The following is an 18,021-nucleotide window of genomic DNA, read 5'->3' as shown; positions in this document are numbered from 1 at the left end:
ACATTATGGAGTTCATCTTTAGCGCCTTCAGGGATCCTAAAGGGGCCGACAATCTCTCTCCCCATGATTCCAGCCCAAAACATTACTCCACCTCCTCCTTGTTGGCGCTGTAGCCGTGTTTGCGTGGGGTGTCCATCAACCAGCCATCCTCCACTCCATCCATCTGGACCATTGAGCGCTGCACGGCACTCATCCGTGAACAAAACAGTTTTGAAATCAGTCTTCATGTAATGTTTGGCCCACTGGAGCCGTTTCTGCTTGTGTGAAGTGGATAGAGGAGGTCGACAGGATGGCGTATGCACAGCTGCAAACCTCTGAAGGACCCTGCATCTTGTTGTTCGGGGGACGTTGGAGGCACAAGCAGCTTCAAAAACTTGTCTGCTGCTATGACAAGGCTTTTTTGCCGCTGCTCTTTCAACCTGACGTAATTGCCTGTAGGAAAGAGTCCTCAATTTGCCCTTATCAGCACGCACACATGTGTACTGTGAATCAGCTACATACTTCTTGATTGCCAAGACACTTCATCCTGATCATCGCACAATGTTGATTGTAGTCATGCCTTGACCTAAACACTCCACAATTTGTTGCTTCTCAGCAGCCGACACATCCTTTTTCTTTCCCATTTTGGCAGAAAATGTAGGCTGCTTAATAATGTGAGAGAGCCTTCTTAAGTAGTCTTGCCTTTCATTGGACACACCTGCCAAACTAATTAGCACAGGTGTCTGCAATTGCTTACAGTGATATAAAGAGCCCTGACACACATCACCATCAATGAGTTTTACTGACAAACAAACAAATTCTTCCCTTATCACTCCTAAACACTTTTTGCATAATAATTTGGAACGCAGTGTACATGTGCTTTTCCACAAAACACCAGTGATTCACGTAGTGAATCTTACAGTTCTAACTTGCCAACCGTGGTCTGTATGGAATTGTTCAATAAAGGGCCCAAAATTAAGATAACATAGATGGGAGAGGTCTCTATGAATAGGAATTCCTAAGTATTTGATACCCTGTGAGGGCCAGGCAAAGGGAAAGTTGGACTGGATGGAATCCTATATGGATTTGGGGAGGGAGACATCGAGGGCCTCAGACTTCGCTGCATTGATTTTAAAATTTTACCATGTAACAAAGTGATCTATTTCAGCCATAACAGCATGGATGGATATATGTGATTGAGTGATATATACTAGGACATCATCAGCAAATAGAGAGCACTTGTACTTGGTGCCTCCCACCTCAATCCACCTAATATTGGGGTTATGGCGAATTGATGAGAGCAGGTGCTCCGTCACTAGGATGTATAAGAGAGGGGACAGAGGACATCCCTGCCTTGTCCCATTGGTGATTGTGAAAGGTGATGAAAATGTTCTGACGCACCCCCTGGGCCTTGGGACACCCGGAGCCGGACCCTTTTTGGTGGATGCTGGTGGTTGTAGTCTTCGTGGCGGCGACCCGGTTCCGTGGTTCAGGGCGGTCAAACCAGTGGCGGAACTATTTATGTGGTTTTGATGTTTAAATGTCCGACTACGCCACCCGTGGATTGCGGTCAGAGTGAACCGCCGCTACAGGGCAGACCGCTGAGGCTGGTGTTGTGGGTGCAGCAGAGCGTAGCATAACTCCCCACGGGAGGAGTATAGCCTCAGGGCAGTGTATGCGGAGGATGGGGGTGATGGTGCAGGGCAGCAGCAGTAACGACACGGAGTCAGTGATGCAGTCCAGGGCCATTACTCACAGTTCTTATTATCCAGACCACGTCTGCAGGTAACGGCTGCCCACGTCGTACTGTGCTCACCAGGTGAGGGGCTCAGACAACTCCCAGATAACTTTGGAGCACTTCACAGGACCCCCTTTGTGTGTCCTTTGTCTGGCCTTTCTTACCAACACTTCTGTCCGGCTGCCTCGGGCCTCCTCTTGGTAAACTTGGCGCCAGTTTCCCTGACCCTATGTGGTGCCTTCCTAGCGGGTGTAGCGAGGGGCTGCGCCACATAAAATGTCAGAGCCCCGGTTTCTAGCTGAGGGTCGTTTCCTGCCTCCACTAGTTCGGGGACCGGTCTCCCCCTTTGGCCTGACCCCTCCACGCAGGTGGATTCGGGCGTGCGGTGGCGACTCGCCCTTCCGCACCCCCGGGATCCCTTCATTCCTCGTTCCTGGAGCCTTCTCCGCTCCTCTTCCTTCCTTCTCCCTCTTCCAGGCCTGGGCCTCTGTTACTAGGCCCGCCTCCGGAGCAGAGCTCATGCAGAGCCCCTGCTCCCTGCCACTTCTGCTCAGACTTCTCTGCACTGAACTAAGATGGTGCCCACCTTTTATACTCCCTTCTCAATGCACCCAGGAACTGCTTCCTCCCTGCTCCTGCACTACAGGGTTCCCCTTCCTCAGTGTTCCCTCCCCCCACTCCAGCCAGGGACAGGGACTGTCGTGCCCATCTCAGGGGCATATTGGTCGCCCTGCCCCACGGCAATGTGGTGTAATGCATGCAGGTGTCGGGTCCTGATCCACACTCCATCCTTACCTGAGAGTGAGATATCACACCTCTGGGTGAGGTGCAATACGTCTGTAGCAACCGAGCCCTCAGGGTGCTACAGTTCCATTTATCTTCAGCCTAGGTGACGTATTGCGATACAGGGCCGTGATTTTGGCTATAAAAGGGTCCCCTAGACCCCTACCCCAAGCTTTTTAAGAGAATCATATATGGCGTGCCAGGAGACTCTATGGAATGCTTTCTCAGCATCCAACGAGAGTATCTAATTACAAATTTTTAACTGCATCTAGCCCAGGAAATACTTTGTGCCTAGTAGCAGTGTCTGCTAGTCAGCGGATTATCCCGGCTGTTAAGCAAGCTACACCACCTGTAGTTTAGACACTTAATTTTTTCAAAGGAAATGCTTCGGGACCATGGGATACTTAGTGAAGAGCATCAGGAGGCACCCCAAGGCATAGGGGCTGGGACTGGCAGTAGGATGCCTTGCGGTGGACAGCCGAGCTCGATCCTTATAAAAGCTTTTTAACTGCAGCAGCTTTAGTGGACGCTACTGGAGCTGGAATTACCGCGGCTGCTGGCATGAGACATGCCCTCCAATAGATCCTTGTAAATGGATTTAAAGTGTATTCATTCAAATTAGAGAGACAATTTAAATTAAAAAGCTTAGAGCTGCCTCCACCACAGGGGGGCTCGCTCGACCCACCAGCGGACAGGCACCAGTATTGGGAGAGGGGGGCTGGCCGTCAGGGTTCACCGCGGCTCTGGCACAAACCCGGCGACACGGAGGTGGCACGGGCAGGAGCGGACTGGCCGTGTCGGCTTCTCACTTTTTGGATTTTAGAAGGGCATGACAAGCCTATATCTGTGTCTCCCCCTCCTTTTACTCCTCCACCTCTTTTATTTTCGCATGACTATATGTACTTGTCACTTTTCCATGTGTTAGTTATGTCTTCTGAGCAGTTTGTCAGCTTTTGGACACCTTTGAAGGTGTTTTCTATGTGTTTCTATGTGTTTTTGTTTGCCTGCCATTGGTTTTAACGGTGTTCGAAGGTGTTCGACGAACAGTTCGACGAACAGTTCGGCGAACACACGGGTGTTCGACGAACCGAACCAACTTGAACACTACGGGGGTGGCTCAACACTACTGTAGATGCAGATAAAAATTATTTTTAATTTGCAACCTGATGGAGGTCAGTATAGATGGACTAATAGAGAAAGTCCCACACACTGCTAGAAGGCCAAATATTTTTTCAGAGCTAGATGCAGATAAAAAATATTTTTAATTTGCAACCTGATGGAGGTCAGTATAGATGGACTAATAGAGAAAGTCCCACACACTGCTAGAAGGCCAAATATTTTTTCAGAGCTAGATGCAGATAAAAATTATATTCAATTTGCAACCTGATGGAGGTCAGTATAGATGGACTAATAGAACAAGTCCCACACACAGCTAGAAGCCCAATATTTTTTCAGAGGTACTGTAGATGCAGATAAAAATTATTTTTAATTTGCATCCTGATGGAGGTCAGTATAGATGGACTAATACAACAAGTTCCACACACAGCTAGAAGCCCAAATATTTTTTCAGAGGTAGATGCAGATAAAAATTATTTTTAATTTGCAACCTGATGGAGGTCAGTATTGATAGACTAATAGAGAAAGTCCCACACACTGCTAGAAGGCCAAATATTTTTTCAGAGCTAGATGCAGATAAAAATTATATTCAATTTGCAACCTGATGGAGGTCAGTATAGATGGACTAATAGAGAAAGTCCCACACACTGCTAGAAGGCCAAATATTTTTTCAGAGCTAGATGCAGATAAAAATTATATTCAATTTGCAACCTGATGGAGGTCAGTATAGATGGACTAATAGAACAAGTCCCACACACTGCTAGAAGCCCAAATATTTTTTCAGAGGTACTGTAGATGCAGATAAAAAATATTTTTAATTTGCAACCTGATGAAGGTCAGTATAGATGGACTAATAGAGAAAGTCCCACACACTGCTAGAAGGCCAAATATTTTTTCAGAGCTAGATGCAGAAAAAAATTATATTCAGTTTGCAACCTGATGGAGGTCAGTATAGATGGACTAATAGAGAAAGTCCCACACACTGCTAGAAGGCCACATATTTTTTAAGAGGTAGATGCAGAAAAAAATATATTCAGTTTGCAACCTGATGGAGGTCTGTATAGATGGATTAATAGAACAAGTCCCACACACAGCTAGAAGCCCAATATTTTTTCAGAGGTAGATGCAGAAAAAAATATATTCAGTTTGCAACCTGATGGAGGTCAGTATAGATGGACTAATACAACAAGTCCCACACACAGCTAGAAGCCCAATATTTTTTCAGAGGTAGATGCAGAAAAAAAATATATTCCGCTTGCAACCTGATGGAGGTCTGTATAGATGGATTAATAGAACAAGTCCCACACACAGCTAGAAGCCCAATATTTTTTCAGAGGTAGATGCAGAAAAAAATATATTCAGTTTGCAACCTGATGGAGGTCAGTATAGATGGACTAATACAACAATTCCCACACACAGCTAGAAGCCCAATATTTTTTCAGAGGTAGATGCAGAAAAAAATATATTCAGTTTGCAACCTGATGGAGGTCTGTATAGATGGATTAATAGAACAAGTCCCACACACAGCTAGAAGCCCAATATTTTTTCAGAGGTAGATGCAGAAAAAAATATATTCAGTTTGCAACCTGATGGAGGTCAGTATAGATGGACTAATACAACAAGTCCCACACACAGCTAGAAGCCCAATATTTTTTCAGAGCTAGATGCAGATAAAAATTATATTCAATTTGCAACCTGATGGAGGTCAGTATAGATGGACTAATAGAATGATGCTATGCCCAAAAGATTTTGCTTCACTAGGTGCAGTAAAAAAAATTGGTATTCTATACACAGGTGGTGTATCTTGCAACACAGATAGGCTACTCCACTGACTAACACACTCTGCAATAGGCCAAAAAGGATTAGCTTTGCTAGATTCAGCCAAATGCTGTGAAAAAAACTTGCACAGCACTGGCACAAAACTGCCTGGCAAAAACTGATAGGAACTGATGTAACCTAGTCCTGAAAAGGACTCCAATTACAATTAGTCTTTACTCCCACAATCTATCTATTTAAGAGCACAGACCTGCCTGATAAAAGTCGTAGGAAATGCTGTAACCTAGTCCTTAAAAGGACTGCAATCACAACTATTCCCTACTCCCAAGCTATCTGTAGATTTGTGCGAAAATTGGCTTGAAATTAACAAGGTATAGCGCACACAGCAACAGCTGTGCCGTCTAACACGCAGCTGCAGCAGTGAGAAAATGGTGGCGACGGGGAAAATGGCTTGGTCTTATAGGGCAAGGACATGTGACATACACTGCCAATGACACATGCCCTTGCTTGTGTGACAAAAAGCACTTCGCTCCGTGTGTGCGCTGCTGATAGGCTGACAGATTGCACCTCCCCACTGTAAATGCGGGAAAGAGAAAAAAAAAATGGAGATCTTCATTGTTCCTGCAGAGATCCATCCCCTGCCCCTCCCCCCACCCCGCTGTACACTCAAACTGCGTATTAACATTAATTTTCATCATTACTGAGAAAAAATCCAGTTATGATTTTGGTGCACGAACAGTTATCGAACATAACCTCGAACAGCCGAATTTTTCTCAAATTGTTCGTGTTCGCCGAACGGCTCGAACACCGCCCAAAACAGCTTGAATTTGAGATTGGCGAACAGTTCGAGTAGAACAACGCTCATCTCTAGTTGTGATATCATGGAACTTTAAGCACACTTTTGGAATAAAAAGGGAGGAGATATTAATTTACCAATGTGTGTTAGATATACATTTGCAGAACAGCTTTAGAACCAGTTTTCATCATAATGCATGAATTCCCAGGTTCCACTGAGATTAGAACTCAGATCACTGGATTAGGAGTGAATTTCTCACATTTCCACTATTTACACATGCTCTTTTACTGTTTTCAAAAGAAAATCCAGCCAGCTTCAGTGGTCATTTGGTTCCATGGTGTAATGGTTAGCACTCTGGACTCTGAATCCAGTGATCTGAGTTCAAATCTCAGTGGAACCTGAGAAATTCTTTGTTCATAGCGGTTTTATCTTTTCTGCTCATACTTAATTTGCCAATGCACATGGTTTAACATAAAAAGAGAAAGTTAAAATCCACATGGCAAAAAGATTTATCTATCAAGAAAGTTTAACTCAAAAGTTAAACTTGACTTCATGAAGCAAAACTCATATCATCTATGTCACACCAAGCAATCGTACTCTATGACTTGTGCCAATGTTCGCATGACACTTTTTCCAGGTGGTTGAAACTGACCAGGATTTCAAGCCGAAACGGCCTCAAGAAACGACAGCGATTCTTTTCCTGAATCACCCTTTTTAGTGTTTTCCAGCATTTTTGTAAACATAGTTTGGTGATGTTTTTCTAAGTATTGTTTTGGGCATCAAATGAGTTTGTTTAAGTTTCTTTTTTGCTCGCAAAATACTGTGAACGTCACTCAGGAACCTTCCAGGGGTCTTTCTAACCTACTCATTGACTTGTATAGCAAGTATAAAGCAAGCAAAATATAGCTGAAAAATGATATGCTCACTTCTGTTAACCGCTTGGCGTTTTGGGAAACTTAATGAGGTTAAAAGACGCTCAATACCTGATCATATGAACAGCAAGTCTTTTTGCATGGAAATGAATCTGTTCAAACTATTGAGCATTTTCAAAGCCTTTTTCAGGAGGTGTTTGGAACAAAGTCACTCTAAATCCGCCTTATGAATTTTAATAAACCTTGAACTGTAAAAGGTTCCAATTGATGATACCTTTAAATCAGATTTTTACATTTCAGTGAGGCCTGGAATTTTGTTTCCAATTAAAATCTTCCATTTTCTGAAATGTCTTCAGGAAGGATAATCACTGATTTTGATCATGGTGCTATAAGAAAAGGTGTAAAACTCAAAGAATGAAACAGTGTCTGAGTAGTTGGGGCCGAGTGGTTAAGGCGATGGGCTAGAAATCCATTGGGGTCTTCCCGTGTAGGTTCATATACTGCCAACTACGTTTAACTTCATGTAACATTTTGACGAATTATCTGAGTAGATCAATTTCCACATTCCCAAGTCTATCCCCCACAGAAATGGTCTGTAATCTATGAATTGTATTTGTAGAACCAGCTTAACAGCATCTGTAGATCTTCTTTTGATTAGTCAGCCGGGTGAGATGTCACTTGTGCAGCACACCACCAATCAAACAAAGCTCAAAGGGTGCCATCAGGTATGTGGTGCAAATCCTCCTTTTTTCCAGCGAACACAGACCACTGCCGTGGCTGATGGACTGGGATATGAACTTTGATTTGCACCAACTCTACTTGAATTATCTTTCCGATGGAACCTTTTAGCACACCATGAAAAATCTTTAGTGACTTCTGGATGAGCAGAAGTTTTGCAATTTCTTTTTTTCTCACCCTTTTTCCTGCTGATAGATCCAGCACGCTAATTATTAGCCAGATTTCATCAACATTTTAAAACTGTCCTTGTTGTGATATCATGGAACTTTAAGCACACTTGTGGAATAAAAAGGGAGGAGATATTAATTTACCAATGTGTGTTAGATATACATTTGCGGAACAGCTTTAGAACCAGTTTTCATCATAATGCATGAATTCCCAGGTTCCACAGAGATTAGAACTCAGACCACTGGATTAAGAGTGAATTTCTCACATTTCCACTATTTACACATGCTCTTTTACTGTTTTCAAAAGAAAATCCAGCCACGATCAATGGTCATGTGGTTTAATGGTGTTATGGTTAGCACTCTGGACTCTGAATCCAGTGATCTGAGTTCAAATCTCAGTGGAACCTGAGATATTCTTTGTGCATAGCGGTTTTATCTTTTCTGCTCACACTCAATTTGCAAATGCACATGGTTTAACATAAAAAGAGAAAGTTAAAATTAGAGATGAGCGTTGTTCTACTCGAACTGTTCGCCAATCTCAAATTCGAGCTGTTTTGGGCGGTGTTCGAGCCGTTCGGCGAACACGAACAATTTGAGAAAAATTCGGCTGTTCGAGGTTATGTTCGATAACTGTTCATGCACCAAAATCATAACTAGATTTTTTCTCAGTAATGATGAAAATTAATGTTAATACGCAGTTTGAGTGTACAGCGGGGTGGGGGGAGGGGCAGGGGATGGATCTCTTCAGGAACAATGAAGATCTCCATTTTTTTTTCTCTTTCCCGCATTTGCAGTGGGGAGGTGCAATCTGTCAGCCTATCAGCAGTGCACACACGGAGCGAAGTGCTTTTTTTCACAAAAGCAAGGGCATGTGTCATTGGCAGTGTATGTCACATGTCCTTGCCCTATAAGACCAAGCCATTTTCCCCGTCGCCACCATTTTCTCACTGCTGCAGCTGCGTGTTAGACGGCACCGCTGTTGCTGTGTGCGCTATACCTTGTTAATTTCAAGCCAATTTTCGCACAAATCTACAGATAGCTTGGGAGGTGGGAATAGTTGTGATTGCAGTCCTTTTAAGGACTAGGTTACAGCATTTCCTACGACTTTTATCAGGCAGGTCTGTGCTCTTAAATAGATAGATTGTGGGAGTAAAGACTAATTGTAATTGGAGTCCTTTTCAGGACTAGGTTACATCAGTTCCTATCAGTTTTTGCCAGGCAGGTCTGTGCCAGTGCTGTGCAAGTTTTTTTCACAGCATTTGGCTGAATCTAGCAAAGCTAATCCTTTTTGGCCTATTGCAGAGTGTGTTAGTAAGTGGAGTAGCCTATCTGTGTTGCAAGATATACCACCTGTGTATAGAATACCAATTTTTTTACTGCACCTAGTGAAGTAAAATCTTTTGGGCATAGCATCATTCTATTAGTCCATCTATACTGATCTCCATCAGGTTGCAAATTGAATATAATTTTTTTCTGCATCTAGCTCTGAAAAAATATTGGGCTTCTAGCTGTGTGTGGGACTTGTTCTATTAATCCATCTATACAGACCTCCATCAGGTTGCAAACTGAATATATTTTTTTCTGCATCTACCTCTGAAAAAATATTGGGCTTCTAGCTGTGTGTGGGACTTGTTCTATTAATCCATCTATACAGACCTCCATCAGGTTGCAAACTGAATATATTTTTTTCTGCATCTACCTCTGAAAAAATATTGGGCTTCTAGCTGTGTGTGGGACTTGTTCTATTAATCCATCTATACAGACCTCCATCAGGTTGCAAACTGAATATATTTTTTTCTGCATCTACCTCTGAAAAAATATTGGGCTTCTAGCTGTGTGTGGGACTTGTTCTATTAATCCATCTATACAGACCTCCATCAGGTTGCAAACTGAATATATTTTTTTCTGCATCTACCTCTGAAAAAATATTGGGCTTCTAGCTGTGTGTGGGACTTGTTCTATTAATCCATCTATACAGACCTCCATCAGGTTGCAAACTGAATATATTTTTTTCTGCATCTACCTCTGAAAAAATATTGGGCTTCTAGCTGTGTGTGGGACTTGTTCTATTAATCCATCTATACAGACCTCCATCAGGTTGCAAACTGAATATATTTTTTTCTGCATATACCTCTGAAAAAATATTGGGCTTCTAGCTGCGTGTGGGACTTGTTGTATTAGTCCATCTATACTGACCTCCATCAGGTTGCAAACTGAATATATTTTTTTCTGCATCTACCTCTGAAAAAATATTGGGCTTCTAGCTGTGTGTGGGACTTGTTGTATTAGTCCATCTATACTGAACTCCATCAGGTTGCAAATTGAATATATTTTTTTCTGCATCTACCTCTGAAAAAATATTGGGCTTCTAGCTGTGTGTGGGACTTGTTCTATTAATCCATCTATACAGACCTCCATCAGGTTGCAAACTGAATATATTTTTTTCTGCATCTAGCTCTGAAAAAATATTGGGCTTCTAGCTGTGTGTGGGACTTGTTCTATTAATCCATCTATACAGACCTCCATCAGGTTGCAAACTGAATATATTTTTTTCTGCATCTACCTCTGAAAAAATATTTGGGCTTCTAGCTGTGTGTGGGACTTGTTCTATTAATCCATCTATACAGACCTCCATCAGGTTGCAAACTGAATATATTTTTTTCTGCATCTAGCTCTGAAAAAATATTGGGCTTCTAGCTGTGTGTGGGACTTGTTCTATTAATCCATATATACAGACCTCCATCAGGTTGCAAACAGAATATATTTTTTTCTGCATCTACCACTGAAAAAGTATTGGGCTTCTAACTGTGTGTGGGACTTGTTGTATTAGTCCATCTATACTGACCTCCATCAGGTTGCAAACTGAATGTATATTTTCTGCATCTACCTCTGAAAAAATATTGGGCTTCTAGCTGTGTGTGGGACTTGTTCTATTAATCCATCTATACAGACCTCCATCAGGTTGCAAATTGAATATAATTTTTTTCTGCATCTAACCCAGCCAATAGTTTTGGCCTAATACCACAGTTTGGCCACTCAGCTCTGCTCGGTTCCCATCCATTGTTTTTTTGTGCAAACATCTCCAGAGTTGTGAATTAGTTAACCACCAAAATGAGTGGAAAAAGGCCTGCTGCTGGTGGAAAGGGGAATAGGCGTGTTGGGAAGGGGAAAAAAGGTTGTGTCTGTGGGGTAGGTGTTAAAGCAACAGTAACATCTGCAGAAGAAAGACCATCTTCCAGCCAAACTAAAATGTCTACTTCTTTTAGCGGACAATGTGATAAGATCCCTTTCTTATGGCCACACCAATCGCTACAAATTCCAGATGAGGCACAAAAACAGCAGGTGCTTCAACGGATATCAAGTGCTCCTTTAAGTGGGCTCTCCTCCACATCAACTTCAACATCACAAATACTCCAGTCCTCAAAGGTGTCACCCCAATCGCACTTGCTTCCTCACAGCTCCCAAATCTCCAGCTGCCCGTCTGAGTATGAGGTAGAACAGATGGTTGAGTCTGCAGAGCTGTTTACTCATACTATAGCCTGGGAATCAGAGGTCGACTCCAGCGCTTCTGTGAATCCAGACGAGGAAATGATCTGCACTGATGCCCAGAATCTTTATGAGTCGGATCCAGGACCAGACGCAGAAGGTTCTGACCATAATGTAGACCCTCATTCCCAAACTGTAACTCCTGTTGGTGGAGACAATGAGGAAGACGATGATAAGACTCAAATACCTGATTGGAGCGACAACTTTAGTTTTTTGTCAGGGCAGGAACAGGTTGGCTCTGAGGACGACGGGTGTGATAACGCAGAGGGTGATGATGATGAGGTTGGAGATCCCACTTACTGTCAACCCACAGTCAGCCAAGAGATGAGGTCAGCAGAGGAGGTGGAGGAAGATGCTAGTGACGACGAGGTCAGGTTGCGCCTTCCTGGACAGAGACGTAGTACTGGAAGCACGTCAACAACTGCATCCTCAAACACAACTCTGCCTCTCACCACAAGTCGTGGTGGCTCTTCAGGTCGCATGGGTGCTAAGCCTTGCATAGCCTGGGCATTTTTTCAGATCGATAAAGATGACCCAACTCGTGTTATCTGTAACATTTGTCAGCAAAAGCTAAGTAGAGGCCAAAAAATACATAGTTTGAGTACTTCATGCATGAACCGGCACATGGACATGAAGCATAAGTTGCAGTGGGAAGCTCAGTGTGCTACAATGCGGCCTAGCCGGCCGGGCCAACCACCGTCTGCCATATCTTGTGCATCCGCGGCCTCTTCATCCTCTGTGACTGGGGGGACAGCAGTCACACCTGTTTTGGGGCGCAGACCTGCCACCTCTTTACCCGCAACAGCCAGCGTGATTGGCAGGTCATCATTTTCTTTGGAGGTGGTAACACCAGCTGGTGTTGAGCGCTGTCCGACATCGATAGCACCATCTTTGGATCAAGGCAACCTAACATGTCCGCCTGCATCTTCCTCACAGACCGGCAGTTTGCCGGGGACACCCTTATCAACCCCGTCTAAGCACAATAGCCAGCCCTCGGTCCCTCAGATGTGAACAAGTAAAAGACCATTTCCTCCTAGCCATGAGAAAGCTAAGAGGTTGAATTTCACCATCTTCAAGCTCTTGGCTACAGAAATGCTGCCTTTCCGCCTGGTGGACACAGAGGATTTTCGAGACCTTATGTCCGTCGCAGTGCCCCAGTACCAGATGCCCAGTCGGCACTACTTCTCAAAGAAAGGTGTGCCTGCGCTCCACCAGCATGTCGCACACAACATCACCGCTTCTTTGAGAAACTCTGTGTGTGACAGGGTGCATTTCACCACAGACACTTGGACGAGTAGGCATGGACAGGGGCGTTATATGTTGCTGACTGGGCACTGGGTAACTATGGTGACAGCAGGACAAGGGGCTGCTGTCCAAGTCTTGCCGTCCCCACGAGTTGTGCGCCAATCCTCTTTATCTCAAAGTTCCTCCACTGCTTCTGCCTCCTCAACCTCCTCTCGGTCTTCCACCTGCACCCAAAGCCTGTCTGGTCATGCCACAAGCTTTCTAACTGCGCAGAAGGGATCCTGCACACCTCCTTACTATGCTGGCAGTAGGGCTCAACGTCATCAATCGGTTTTTACATTGAAATGTCTGGTAAATGTGAGTAACACAGCTGAGGAGTTGTGGTCAGCTCTGGAGAACCAATTTCATGAATGGTTGTCTCCACTGGACCTGAAACCAGGGAAGGCCGTCTGCGACAATGCTGCAAACCTGGGTGCGGCCCTTCGCCGGGGCAATGTCACACACGTGCCTTGTATGGCTCACGTGTTGAACCTGGTTGTCCAGCAATTTTTAGCCCACTATCCCAGACTAGATGGCCTTCTGCAGAGGGCACGGTCGCTGTGTGCTCACTTCCGCCGTTCGCATCCCGCAGCTCAGCGACTTACATCTCTACAGAAGTCGTTGGGCCTGCCACTTCACCGGCTAAAATGCGATGTGCCTACCCAGTGGAATTCAACTCTGCACATGTTGCAGCGACTGTGGCAGCACCGACAAGCCCTGGTGCAATACCTTCTGACGTATAGCCTGGGCCAACGAGATTAGAGGTGGGGTAAATCACACTGGAGGAGTGGTCACAGATCAGGGACCTATGCACCCTTCTGCACAGTTTTGAAATGGCGACGAAGATGTTTAGTGCTGACGATGCCATTATCAGCATGACTATTCCGGTGATTTACATGCTGGAGCACATGTTAAACAGAATTCGGAGTCAGGTGGTGGCACAAGAGGAGGTGGAGGAAGTAGAGGAGGAGGAGTTGTATGCGGAAGGGCTAACATCTGCAAGGTCCAGACGGTCGGCAGCACCAAGGCGGCAGGCATGTGAGGGTGGGGGAGATGGTTTTACCAGGGCGCATGGTAGCAGCGAAACTAGTGAGGAAGGTGCAGGAGCCCAGGAAGAAGTGGAGGACGAACTGATGGAAGACTCATCAGATGAGGGAGACCTTGATCACATTTCTGTTGTGCGAGGTTGGGGGGAGAGGACAGAGGAAGGAAGCATGATTGCTACCTCGCCACCAACACAACAGGGACTTGGTGCTCCTGGATGCGCAACACACATGAGTGCCTTCTTGCTGCACTACCTGCAACATGACCCTCGAATTGTGAGAATTAGAAATAATCCTGACTACTGGGTTGCCACACTGTTAGATCCCCGGTACAAAAGTAAATTTGCAGAATTTATTCCTGCCATAGAAAGGGATGCACGCATGCAGGAGTATCAGCAGAGACTGTTGCAGAATCTTACATGTGCTTTTCCACAAAATACCAGTGGTGCACGTAGTGAATCTCACAGTTCCAACTTGCCAACCGTGGGACCGTCAAGTGTTCAGCACTCAAACCGTAACAGAACCACAGTATCTGCTGGTAACATCAATTTTGCGGAATCATTTCACCACTTTTTTAGCCCATCCTTTGCAAGGCCACAGGAGACAAGAAGTCTGACACATAGTCAACGCCTAGAGACAATGGTACAGGAGTATCTCCAAGTAAACATTGAAGCCACGACTGTGTCACTGGACCCTTGCTCTTTTTGGGCTTCCAATCTGGATAAATGGCCGGAGCTAGCCACTTACGCCTTGGAGATCTTGTCATGCCCCGCAGCCAGCGTTCTGTCTGAACGTGTGTTCAGCGCTGCTGGTGGTGTGCTGACAGATAAGCGCACACGGCTCTCCACTGATAATGTAGACAGACTCACGTTCATAAAGATGAACAAATCATGGATCCGAAACGACTTTTCTACCCCTGTGTCATCCTGGGGAGAGTAAAAGCTTGATGATTGGTTAAAATCACCCTACCAACCGTTTTAAGCTTTCAAATTACTAATCATGTTTATCTGTATCTTGGCTGGAAAATAATTTGGGCTTTGTAGCAGTGTGCAGCACTGATCCTATTAGGCCATCTATACTAAAGCTTCACCAGATTTAAAATTAATAATAATTTTTAGCTGCATCTAGCCCGGAAAATAATTTTGGGGCTCCGAGATGCGCAAGACACATAAGTGCCTTCTTGCTGCACTACATGCAGCATGACCCTCATATTGTCAGAATTCGAAGTAATCATGACTACTGGGTTGCCACACTCTTAGATCCCCCAAACTTTTCGATCAACCTTTTCATTTTAATAAAGACCAAAAAAATGGTCATTTTTGAAATTATAAGCATTAGCAGGTTGTTAGAAACTGAAATCAAACAGTTTTCGACTCAAAACTTTATTCTAGGTGATGTTACATTTTCACATAGGACACCTTGTTCGAAAGGAGCTTCTGAACTCTCTCGTCCATTGAATTTGTCAGGTTTTGGATGGTTTCTGCTTCAATTGTTTTGCATGAGGACAGAATACCCTCCCAGAGCTGTTGCTTAGATGTGAATTGCCTCCCGCCATCATAGACACTCCTTTTAATGATGCTCCAAAGGTTCTGAATGGGGTACAGGTGAGGGGAGCATGGGGGTCACACCATAAGTTTGTCCCCTTTTATGCCCATATCAGCCAGAGATGCAGATGTTTTATGTGCAGCATGAGATGGTGCATTATCATGCAGAAAAATGATCTTGCTGTGAAATACATGGTTCTTCTTCTTGAACCATGGCAGGAAGTGCTGTTTGAGAAAATCCACATACATTATGGAGTTCATCTTTAGCGCCTTCAGGGATCCTAAAGGGGCCGACAATCTCTCTCCCCATGATTCCAGCCCAAAACATTACTCCACCTCCTCCTTGTTGGCGCTGTAGCCGTGTTTGCGTGGGGTGTCCATCAACCAGCCATCCTCCACTCCATCCATCTGGACCATCGAGCGCTGCACGGCACTCATCCGTGAACAAAACAGTTTTGAAATCAGTCTTCATGTAATGTTTGGCCCACTGGAGCCGTTTCTGCTTGTGTGAAGTGGATAGAGGAGGTCGACAGGATGGCGTATGCACAGCTGCAAACCTCTGAATGACCCTGCATCTTGTTGTTCGGGGGACGTTGGAGGCACAAGCAGCTTCAAAAACTTGTCTGCTGCTATGACAAGGCTTTTTTGCCGCTGCTCTTTCAACCTGACGTAATTGCCTGTAGGAAAGAGTCCTCAATTTGCCCTTATAAGCACGCACACGTGTGTACTGTGAATCAGCTACATACTTCTTGATTGCCAAGACACTTCATCCTGATCATCGCACAATGTTGATTGTAGTCATGCCTTGACCTAAACACTCCACAATTTGTTGCTTCTAAGCAGCCGACACATCCTTTTTCTTTCCCATTTTGGCAGAAAATGTAGGCTGCTTAATAATGTGAGACAGCCTTCTTAAGTAGTCTTGCCTTTCATTGGACACACCTGCCAAACTAATTAGCACAGGTGTCTGCAATTGCTTACAGTGATATAAAGAGCCCTGACACACATCACCATCAATGAGTTTAACTGACAAACAAACAAATTCTTCCCTTATCACTCCTAAACACTTTTTGCATAATAATTTGGAACGCAGTGTACATGTGCTTTTCCACAAAACACCAGTGGTTCACGTAGTGAATCTTACAGTTCTAACTTGCCAACCGTGGTCTGTATGGAGTTGTTCAATAAAGGGCCCAAAATTAAGATAACATAGATGGGAGAGCTCTCTATGAATAGGAATTCCTAAGTATTTGATACCCTGTGAGGGCCAGGCAAAGGGAAAGTTGGACTGGATGGAATCCTATATGAATTTGGGGAGGGAGACATCGAGGGCCTCAGACTTCACTGCATTGATTTTAAAATTTGACCATGTAACAAAGTGATCTATTTCAGCCATAACAGCATGGATGGATATATGTGATTGAGTGATATATACTAGGACATCATCAGCAAAAAGAGAGCACTTGTACTCGGTGCCTCCCACCTCAATCCACCTAATATTGGGGTTATGGCGAATTGATGAGAGCAGGTGCTCCGTCACTAGGATGTATAAGAGAGGGGACAGAGGACATCCCTGCCTTGTCCCATTGGTGATTGTGAAAGGTGATGAAAATGTTCTGATGCACCCCCTGGGCCTTGGGACACCCGGAGCCGGACCCTTTTTGGTGGATGCTGGTGGTTGTAGTCTTCGTGGCGGCGACCCGGTTCCGTGGCTCAGGGTGGTCAAACCAGTGGCGGAACTATTTATGTGGTTTTGATGTTTAAATGTCCGACTACGCCACCCGTGGATTGCGGTCAGAGTGAACCGCCGCTGCAGGGCAGACCGCTGAGGCTGGTGTTGTGGGTGCAGCAGAGCATAGCATAACTCCCCACGGGAGGAGTATAGCCTCAGGGCAGTGTATGCGGAGGATGGGGGTGATGGTGCAGGGCAGCAGCAGTAACGACACGGAGTCAGTGATGCAGTCCAGGGCCTTTACTCACAGTTCTTATTATCCAGACCACGTCTGCAGGTAACGGCTGCCCACGTCATACTGTGCTCACCAGGTGAGGGGCTCAGACAACTCCCAGATAACTTTGGAGCGCTTTACAGGACCCCCTTTGTGTGTCCTTTGTCTGGCCTTTCTTACCAACCCTTCTGTCCGGCTGCCTCGGGCCTCCTCTTGGTAAACTTGGCGCCAGTTTCCCTGACCCTATGTGGTGCCTTCCTAGCGGGTGTAGCGAGGGGCTGCGCCACATAAAATGTCACAGCCTCCGGTTTCTAGCTGAGGGTCATTTCCTGCCTCCACTAGTTTCAGGGACCGGTCTCCCCCTTTGGCCTGACCCCTCCACGCAGGTGGATTCGGGCGTGCGGTGGCGACTCGCCCGTCTGCACCCCTGGGATCCCTTCATTCCTCGTTCCTGGAGCCTTCTCCGCTCCTCTTCCTTCCTTCTCCCTCTTCCAGGCCTGGGCCTCTGTTACTAGGCCCGCCTCCGGAGCAGAGCTCATGCAGAGCCCCTGCTCCCTGCCACTTCTGCTCAGACTTCTCTGCACTGAACTAAGATGGTGCCCACCTTTTATACTCCCTTCTCAATGCACCCAGGAACTGCTTCCTCCCTGCTCCTGCACTACAGGGTTCCCCTTCCTCAGTGTTCCCTCCCCC

At 45.3% G+C, this 18,021-nt stretch overlaps 1 non-coding gene across 1 annotated transcript; it reads left to right on the top strand.

Annotated features, from left to right (window-relative positions):
- The first annotated feature begins 6,516 nt into the window (after nucleotides 1-6,516).
- On the top strand, nucleotides 6,517-6,588 carry TRNAQ-CUG (transfer RNA glutamine (anticodon CUG)). Its single transcript has one exon. It is a non-coding gene; the product is annotated as a tRNA-Gln (tRNA).
- Nucleotides 6,589-18,021: the final 11,433 nt, after the last annotated feature.

The sequence above is a fragment of the Phyllobates terribilis genome, unplaced genomic scaffold (assembly GCF_046119375.1).
Source record: "Phyllobates terribilis strain yellow unplaced genomic scaffold, ASM4611937v1 Scaffold_13__5_contigs__length_258822181, whole genome shotgun sequence".
In the NCBI taxonomy this organism is placed as follows: domain Eukaryota; kingdom Metazoa; phylum Chordata; class Amphibia; order Anura; family Dendrobatidae; genus Phyllobates; species Phyllobates terribilis.
Note: the sequence above shows the minus strand (reverse complement) of the source record. Positions and strands in the feature narration are given on the sequence as shown.